This window comes from Strix uralensis, chromosome 1 (assembly GCF_047716275.1).
Source record: "Strix uralensis isolate ZFMK-TIS-50842 chromosome 1, bStrUra1, whole genome shotgun sequence".
Lineage (NCBI taxonomy): Eukaryota > Metazoa > Chordata > Aves > Strigiformes > Strigidae > Strix > Strix uralensis.
Window position 1 is genome coordinate 43,243,185 of NC_133972.1, and position 10,738 is coordinate 43,253,922.

Consider the following 10,738-nt stretch of genomic DNA (forward strand, 5'->3'; position numbering starts at 1 on the left):
AGTGTAACCGAAGGATATAATTTTGCAAATAGCGGGTAGTTAAAGGAGCTCTGCACTTAACAGGTAGAGGTTTTGTTGTCTGGGGTTTTTTTAAAAAGGACTTGGGTGCAGGTATGTGCAGACAAGAACTGGGCCATGCTGAGGGCCACTAGTGTTTCTGTAAATGGAGGTCACTGCACACACTGCTCTTGACATCTCACCGTATCTCCTCCCTCCCCATAGTTCTCAGTCCTTCCTCCAGCCTGTCCAGGGGTTCAGTCCAAACCATAGCTTTGCCTCTTCGTGACTATAGATCTGTGTGTTTGCTTTCTGCCTCCCCTCTCTCCAAAACTTTCGTCCTTTAGTTCTTTTTGTCTGGATGATTGGTCATTCAGGAGATGCTGGCTTTTGTACTGGTTTAAGAAGCTCCCAGGTCGCATATGGCTTCAGGTCATAGTTTCTCATTCCTGCCCCATCCCACAGTTTGCTGCCCCCCTTAATATAAAAATTACAAGCAACTTGGTGAATGGTATCTCCTTGAACTAGTTTCATCATAGAAGAAAGGGCAGAAGTGAGGTGAGTACGCTTGCAGGGGGAAGTTTGGGTGTGTGGCATTAAGAAATTAGACTATAAACAATAACAAAGATAATGGAAATTGCAAAGGGTGCTGAAGAAATAGAGGTGTCTGTCTTCTCATTTCCCTTTTTTTATGCCTCACCAAATTTTGATAGGAGTTGTGTCCACCCATGTCTAGGGCATGCCTTAAAATTCTGAAATAGATTAAGTGAGATTTTCAAAATGTCTCACATTACAGATAATGCAGTATGATTGAGTTGAATGTAAGACTTCATTTCACTTGGAAAACTCTAAAGCCTGGTCTTGCATCATGGGACTTCTACTGCCAAGGACTGTGGCCCACGTATATTCCATATGTGTATGTGTATGCATGAAGTGCTACACTTTTTCATACCAACATGTTCATTGAGCCATTTCACTCTTTGTTAGGCTAGTTTGAAAGGAAAATTTCAAAGACAGAAAAGGTGGAATGTACTGTAATTTAACAAAAGTCAATCACAGCTTGCCTACTAATACTGATTTACACAAAGTTTGCTTTAACGAATGTGACTTGTTTGGCCACATTGTAATGGCTGTGTATCATTTTATGGAGACATTTACATACCACACATACATGCAGTTGGGTTTTTTTAACTCGGGGATAGATGAGCAATCTCTGGCAGTTCAGGGTAAGGGAATGTGCCCCTCCAAGGGGCTGCCCTGCACGTGCAGTGGTAGCAAACACACTTCCACACCTGCTGTGCAGCACTGCTGTTTGCATAACAAACTGCCTCTGGGTAGCTATGTAGAGGGAAAAGCCATCTCTTGCTGAGTTGGAATGGGGGAGCAGGTCTGGTGCTCTTCCTTGCTTGCAGGGTGTGCAGATCTGCTTGACCACAGTCCCTTTCTATGTGCTACTTCTACAGAAGACTCTCCTCTGCTACTGAGAAGGCCCAGCACTCATGGGGGACACACTGGTATCATGGTAACATGGCAATGAGATTCACATCACTTACCTTTTGGCATGTGTAGCTGGAAACAAATGAGAAGGAAATTAAATCTTTAGTAGTTTAATTTAAAAGGGAATAAATCACTTTGGTCTTCATGTCAGTATATACAAAAGAATGAGAACTTTCCCTACCTAGGAGGGCTGGCCATATTCAACATAAAGACTGTTTCCTGCGTGCTTCCAAAATGTGCAGGGCAGAAGTGGGGTAGCAGGCCCTTAATCCCTTTATTCATCACTAGGTAGGTCTTCATGAGCTGCTTAACTGGGCATTTTCACCCCTAAGCCCTCTGGATAGCACTCCCAAGTATGTACCTACCATAAAAGCCCACTCACAGATCAGCTACTACTCAACTCTCTTCATTTCCACGCACAGGAGTCTGAGACAACAGCTTTCTAAACAAGAAAGCTGACACAAAGTTAGGGTGGAAGGCAAAATGCTATGGCTGTTGTGAGGCTGTGTGATTTAGCAAGTCACTGACTACATACATAACATTTAAATATTTAATTGGATATCTAATAAATATCTGCAGTGAAACTGTGATTTTCTTCTGTAAGCAGCTTTCTACATGCTCATGGCTGACAAGGAACCAGCTTTACCAGACCAAATTCTACATGCTTCCATTCATAACTATTCTGCTCTCTTAATATTTTTTTCCATTATAAATGGTCTTATCTTGACTCTGTTTATGCCATTGCTTTTACGGGTCATCAGCAAGACCATGAAAATATATATTAATGAGTAATTTCCATATAATTTGACTGAATGCTACTTTTATGTTCTCTGTTCACCCCCATTTGGTCAAACAGGCAACCAGATTAAATGTAATGCCTTATTTGTTTAATATTATTTATAAAAAATCCTACTAACTTGACCGTTCAGATTCAGTGAGGCCGTTCTTCTCTGAAGAACATATCACCTGTTCTGTGTCAACTTGTGAACCCACAAATGGTAGTTGCAGGCACACTGGACCAGATCAAGTACGAGTATTATCCATGCCTACCCTAATTCCTAGAGCAGAACAAATGCCTTTAGGAAAGTGAACGGAGTTTCAATTTCCTACTGCACCGTTGCCCACTTGACTTGGGACAGGACGCACTAGTTTGGTGCTGTGGTGTCCTAGAACAGTCAGAATCATATTGGAGCTGTAAAACTGATTTACCTTATTTACTGTAATCTGTTTGATTACTGCATCAGATAAAGCAGATTATAACATAATAAAGAAGGTTCTCTGTGCTGAAATGTATCACCCCACCTTCCTTTTACCCATAAGAACACCAGTTGGTTGAAAATCTGACATCCGGTTCTAATACGGATCTTTACTCACTATATTTCTTGCACAAACAATAGTAGAATTGCCATGTAATGATACACATTACTGATCTGTGAAGTTAGAAGTACTGTCTGCATTTAAACAATGTACAATCTCTACACTGCTATTTGTGTTAACCAGATCTGCTTGCAACAAATACTTGACTTAAAACAAGCCATTGTCAACTTATAGATTAGTATTCAGTGTGTGCCAAAAACTTTAGTGATACATTTTGAGTGGTGGAATAAGAAATTAATCACTGGATCTTGCTAAAAATGTAATATTTTAAAGAACACTTTAAACCAATTTGAAATAAAGAGGGTTTGTTCATTATCAACATTAAATATTAAATGTCTTTGCATTTTGATTGGAAATATCAGACAAACTGTAATAAACTATCATTCTGGAAATTCTGCAAGAAGAGCACTTCCCACAATGTTTCTATCCGGCTTACAGACCTGCCCCAAAGTCTACTTCAGAATGCTCTGGACTACATCTGTATTTCTATGGATGAAAAAGTGCCAGGGACCATTCTTTGACATAATTATTTTACAATTTTTCAGTTCAAAGTAAGTTGAGGGCTGTGTTGCAGCCCACCAGAATGAGATTTTCCCATAATTAAACTGAGAAAATGACACTCATTTTCAGCGCTGTGGGATGTGGTGGGAGGGCATGCAGGAGCACTGACAGGTTAGGAAGTCTGCTGGGGACTCCCTTGGAGGGCTGCACTGTGGATGGACTGAAACTTCAGTCTTGTCCATATTGCTCTTTAGAAATAGCTCTTGGCAAGTGTTACTCTCTAAACCTTGCCCAGAGATTTTCTCAAGGAATGCTACTTGGCATGGACATAAATCACACCGATGAGTGTGCTAATAATTAATCAGCCTCCCATACTTGAATTTACTTTCTGGCCCTGATTTATTTACAGAAATGGCCTCACAAAACCTACTTTAAGCACTTAAGAAAAATACATTTCTCTTTGTTCTTGTTACTGATATATTTCTCTATTGATACGTATATTTCTGTTTATTTTACATATGGATGCAACTTAAAAGTTAGCCAGTGCAAGTGCAAATATTTTCTCTGTCAAATCCTACAATAATAATAAAATAATAAATTCTCTAATAAAAAAGTCTCTAATAAAAGAGATGCATTCCAGAACAGCTTGAGGTGTAGCCAACACTTGTAGACACATTCTTTTTTTTGCCTGTCTTGTACCTCTTCCTGGCAAAAGCAAAGAGGTTCAGGGCATAGTTGTCAGCTGAAATGAGATTCAGAGTAATGCTGCTATAAAGTGTCATTTTTGTATAATTGTATTTCTGTGAGAGTTGATAGAAGATTTTAGTTGGCTCGTGTTTCTTTGGAAAAAAAACAACAAAAAAAAGCTTAATAAAAATGTTGGAATTAATATTGGAAATTATCCTGTTAGAATAGTAAAAATACCAACATTATCTGGCATCTGTGATAAGAGATGAGGTATTGTTCAGTAAAAATTAGAATGCAGAGCTAACTCTTCTTCCACTTTGCAATCATTAATTGTTTAATTCTTTTAACCCTTTTGAATTGATACTGCATTTTGAGTTCCTTTAGAATTATTTTTCTTCTCTTTTTGTTTTTCTTCTCTTTTTCTAATCAGGAAGAATTCTATTTCTTCTCTTTATACGTAAAGAGATAAAGCTATTTTTATGAAGTCTGTTGTTAGAGTTTCTAGCTAGAGAAGAATAGGGAGGAGAGACATTCCATTTTTCTGTTTATACGGTAGCAGTAAAAACAACAGAAGTTTACCTCTGTACAGAATTCAGAATTAATTCCTAGGAAAAAGCAGAATAAGTAGCTATAATGAAGAAAGAAGGTGATCATTTGAAGGGCTCAGTATTGCTCGATTTAACAAAATTAGTGAGATGCCAATATATACTGTGAAGTGAATTCTATTTTAGTGTGTACTTCTGTGAGAAAATGGGAAAAAATTACTTTGAGTATTACATTTTTTTCTTGTACAGAAAATAGTTGGTGTATGTGATAGTGCAGTTGTTTATTTTTCACACTGCAAAGTGTTATATTTGCCAGTCTAGTTATTTCGTTGCAGACCTTTGTTGTATTTGTTCTACACCTCTATTTCTGGTAACAATACTAGCAGGATGACACTTTCTCATTTTGAGGTAATAGCTCGACCTAGTGATGGGAAAGAGCAGCTGCAGTCACATGTTTTAGAATCGTTTCTGGGTTTTATAAACCAAAGACCATCTTCTTTAAAAAAAAAAAAAAAATCCTCTTGAAGTGTTCAGTAATTGTTATTTTTCTTCCTCTATTGTTCTGAATTGTATTTAGGAGAGCATATATGTGCATTTAAGCACATTTTACTGAACACTCTTGATGACACAAACACAAAATTAAATACAGTGCTTTAAAAGACTAAAGCAACACAACTGATGTGTGTCAAAATAACTTTATTAGAATTATGACCAGTTATTCCAGCTGAAAAATACATTCCAGGGTATTTTAAGTCTCTGTTATATATGTTCAAGCATGGATTTAGCTGTTACAGCTTTATACCCAGCTAACCATGTTTCTTGCAGTGGAATTTGGCTGCATTCTAGATGAAAAGGATTTTGTTTGTATTAAACAAAATATCTATTGGCCTGGGAAAAATCTCACAATGGGCAAATTACAATGAAAAAGTGAACTGAAGATTGTAATTTGCAGTTAATCCTGCTATATTGACTACAACGGTTAGTTTAAATGCTAATTCAGCTGACACCTAATCTTTATTACTGCATGAAAAAGAACCAGAATTTAAATTAGTTCTACCATTATAGCTCTAAAAACTCTAGAGAATTATTCCGCTTTATGTTATACAATCAATATCTGACAACTAATTTTTTCTTTCTTATTCTGCAAGTGGTTAAAAAAACATGTTATAGTTCTTTGGTTTTGTGGTTTGTTACCCACCCCTAACCCCCCTCCCCGGGACGAGAGAATAAATTACACTGGATTCCTTCTCATTAGCCAAGACCACTATTCAGTTAAAGTCAGCAATGTTTCATTCCTCTGTGGTCTTGGGCCTACTGACAATAGAGCCATTGGTATGCCATATGCTGTGCCTGCAGTGTGCACTGTATGGCCAACAGCTCTTTCAACAACCCTTTCTTGTCTGCACTAAGAAACATGGGGGATAATGGAAGAGCTGGGATCTTAAAAAAAGGATGCAGCAACAGTGCAAAATGCTTAGTCTTTTGTGCAGGCAATAACAAATCACCTTACTTTGTGTTCTCCCTTGCTTCTGCACTAGACATGCCTTCCTAGTACTTTACTGAAGTTCTGAATGCCTGGGCTCTAGAAAAGATTTTCTTTTAACACCTCAGTGCTGTGACCTCTAACTCTGAGGTCAGAGCAAGTCTTATTTGTTTTGAAGCTTAACATAATTAAGCAGAAAGAAAAGGATTAAATAAGAGAGACTATAGCAATGGGAACTCCCAGTGGGAGAGAACTACTTTTTATACCATGAGAGAGAGGATTTTGTCTGGAGGAGAGACAAGTAGTCTGCATGTCCTTTAAATGTCTTCCAAAGGAAAAGAACAGAGAGGGAAAAAAGAAAAATAAATATATTCAAAATTATAGGAACAAACAGCTCTGCTAGGTCGATAAGTTCTTTAAAAGTTGCAACCTCAAAGCTCGGTGGCATGTGGTGCAGTCCCGCTGGGTAAAAGGCGGACTACATGATACAAATGGGAGCCTACCTTGCTTCAAGCTACAGATCTCCAAAGAGCTTTTGAATTTGACAGTTTCTCTTTTCACTTTTTTTTCCCCAGTCAGATATGGGGATTAAAGTATAGTTCTGCCTGAGCTCTTGAGTGCAAGCGTGCAAACTTCAACAGCACATTGAGTTACTGTTCTCCTGGGGAAGGAAAACCAAAATAGGAAAAGGCCTCTGGTCTCTGCCTACATGTGTCCCTGACATATAACCATACATTTCAGATGTCAGATGTGTTACCAGAACACCTCACACTACAGCTATTGCCTGGTGAATGTACATGTATCCAACATGCCTTTATATTTGTAAAAATAGCCACATATGTCAACCCATGCAACTGGGGAGGAGGAACTGATCTCCACCTTCCTCTGAGTCCTGCCCACCACTGATCTCTCCTAGTCTATAATGGGCTGCCAATGACACCATGGTACATGGATGTTTCTGTGTGGCTCCATGAGGACCTTTGGCTTTCAAGCTCAGTCCTTGTCCTCGAAAATATACTAGGTTGCTGACAGAAAGAGCATTTGCTGTTTCTGCTACCTCTACAATGCTGGATAATAGAGCAATGTCTGTCTAAAATCACTCTTTCCTGGCAAAAATGAAGCCATACACTAACTCGCTGCCCCAAGAATGGCATTAGATTCTTACTAGTGTGTATTCAGGACCAGAAGATGTAAACTCATATAGTACACAGACTTCAACACCAAAGTAATTTGTAGATGCTGACAAACAGAAACAAATCCACAGTAGCATATCCCGTTCAGCTGGGCCTGTGGTGATGTGTGGCAAAGTGTTGAGTAGCAAATACATCACGGAAAAAATTCAAGCTGGAAAATATAGGATTCTTGGTGATCTGTGCCCAGCTTACATTATGAACATTCAGTCACTGGGAGATGAGAAAAGGCTAGTTTGAGGCATTTGGAAACTTGAAATTGCCTATTCCCGTGATTCTATTACTACACAATTAGGATTGGAAAAGAAAAAAAAAAACAAAGTATTACTACTGGAATTCAGGATGTGTTCCAGGCCAGATGGAGAGTAGTTGGCCCAAGCTAAAAATGGGTACTGGATGCAAAGGGAGTCATGAGAGTGTAGACAAGATACATTCCTCTCCTTCCCACAGCCAAAATCTCTCATGTTTCAAAAATAGAAAGTGTTTCAGCACTTATCCCTTGAATTGTTGGTGAAGTATCTTTAAGAGTCCATGACTATGTAGATGGTCTGGTGGGGTGCAGAATGCCTGTGTTCCAGAGCTACTCACTAGCAATTGCTGTGCAAAGGGCTGGTGTAAGGCTGAGCTGAGGCGCATCAACAGAATTTCTGACTTTTTACATTCCTGCCCATCGTAACAACCTGTCCTATGAATCCACTCCTGGCAATCTTCACTGTCAACAAAGGGTGTTCAGCATCTGTCTGAGAAACTGCAGAGTACATGCATATGATGCCAACAGAAAAAGGAAAGTCTTTCTCTAATATTTGAGTCTGGCCACTGTTTTCTACGTCAGATCTTTTCTTGAACAGCTCCGGTGAGAGGAAAGGATGGGAACAGAGATCTGGGAAAGCCACCATCACAAAACCAGCTGAAATGCGTTCTCTCATTCAAAAAGCCAGAAATCACAAGGGATACCTTCAGGAGGCTACTCCCTGTAAAACCCACAGCTACTATAGGTTCTTAACTTGTTAGTCATTGCTGTGAAAGCAAAAGACCTCCACTGTATGTCTCTCTTAATCACAGCCTCTGACTTCTCCACTTTCCCCTCAGTTCTGCCTACTCTCCAAATGGATTTCATGGATCTCACAGAAGTCACACGTTTCCGGTCATCCAGGCATGCTGGTGGCACCACATCTGATGGATGCAGAAATGGTATTAATCTGTAGTGGGAAAAAATGAGGAGCAGAGACTTCAGTTACGAGCAATGCTCAACTGAGAGTTGAGCTGACAGTGGCCAGCTCAGTGTAACAGTCATGGAGCTGCAACAGTTCATTCTACGTTATACTCATCTACCCCTTGCCTTCAGAAAAACCTTTCAGCCTTTCATTACAGCTGGTTAGAAACAAAACTAATTCATGTACTTCTTAATTAATTAATCAGAAACTTTCTTACTGTGTTTTTCAGCCATTCTTAAATAGTTTTAGCCTGTGGCCAGATGGTTACTCTCAGGTACTAAACAGATGATACACCAAAGTAAACAGTCTCTTAGCTACTTATGGCACCTGATAGTTACATTCAAATCTGTTCTCTCCACCCAGATAGCATCATCTTAAATTCTTCTCAGCAAAAATGGAGGGAAATACCAGCTTTAAAGAAGTATAGTGGAGAAGAAAATGATTTGGAGAAACAATTACACATGGTAATGTCTGCAGGAAGGAGAAAACCAAGAGGGAAGATGTGACTCAGAACAGAGCTGTGAGACTGAGGTGTAATTACATCTAGTGCTGTCTGCAGATATGCTGAAAGATTGGATATTGAAGAACGACAATGTAAAGGGACTGTAACAGGCTACATGGCAATAGTAAAGGCTAGAAAAGGACAGGGACATATCAGTTATTACCTGCACTATTGTAACTACCAAACAGTAACATCGCCAATGTTTAAAAATAGATTGTGTGTTGTATTTCTGCCATTAGTCCCATATGTAACACCATCAGCTCCATTAAAATAGGGCATTAAACATGTAAGACATTGTAAAATGCAGCAGTTATTCCCAGTTTTTAAAAGTGGTAGTAAAGTGGAGGATAAATATGTGGCTGTTACCCAATGTGCTCTAAGGATGAGTCCTCATTAATGAGGACTTAGGAGGTTTTGCTCTTCCTGGCTGTGCTTGCCCAGGCCACTTTCTGCAAGTTGCTTCTCACCCTCCCTGCTTCAGTTCCTCCTTGAAAACATACTCACTTTACCAAATGGTTTGTAACTTACTATCGTAAAGCACTGTGTGAGATCTAGTTATGAACCAGGAATTGCTCATAAAATGAAAATGTGCAGACAACTTCAGCCTAAGCAGACTCATCCAAAAATCTTTTCTCTGTGTGGAGAAAAGAAGTAAAGATGCAAAGAAAAGCTGTTTACAAAAGTCTCTGACAAAAAAAACCCAACAAAACAAAACAACCTATGTTAATACAATGTTTGTTACTTGGACTCGATGATCCCAAGGGTCTTTTCCAACCTGAATGATTCTGTGATTCTTGTAGTTTTTCAAAATGCAGAGTTTGTGACCTTTAGACCTCTGCAAAAAACCACTGGCATTCCCCAGCACCACCACTACTCTTCTGTGAGCGGTGACTCGGTGTGCCGTTGCACACACTCCCATTCTGCTCTTCCAAGCAGTGCACAGCTCTGGGGACTGGACACACGGCCTCTGCGGGCTGCCCAAAGCCTGGCCTCTGCCAAGGCCACTCCTGTGTTCAGGTGAAGCCATGAACAGAAACCTCCCACATCGATTCCTGATGAGTGCTGGAGTCTACTTCTCATGCATAGGATGCTTCGACACATTTTTCTTTCTAAAGCCTAAAAATATGCTTTTAACGGCTTCTTAAAAGTCCTTTTAAAATTCTACATACAGGCCACACTTACTGGTGATGGTCTGCATAACCTGAAGAACTTTACACACAGCACTGGAGTTTTTACACGAAGTTCACTAAAGCCAGCTATGGAAGTACACTGCGTGCTCATTACTACTGATGGCTCTATGTGTGGACAATTAAGGTTTATATTTAGCACTTCACACCCGAGTCTTGAGTTGAATTTCATTTACTTTAGCACTCTCGAAGGCAAAAAGGCAAAACTGTCCAACAATGGAGTTCAGATAGGCATCAAAATCCCTTTTTACCCATAGCATCAAGACCGAGTTTTGCACAGCAAAATCCTAAATCCTCAGTAAATGCTTCCAAAGGTGTAAGCTTTGCAAGCGCTCTCTCTCCCAAACCAAATAAAGCAGTTTTAAGGCAGCCACATACAGGTGCCTGAGCTCTTTTTGCTTTATGCAACCCAAGGTGTAACTCAGGGCAGCTTTGCAGGGACAGGATTTCCGATGGCTGGGAGGTGCCCTCAGAAGCCGAGGGAGCCCGGCAGCGCCTGGCGGTGCATGCCTCCCTGCACAGCGGCCCGGCGGGCCGGCACACCCCACACTGCTCGGC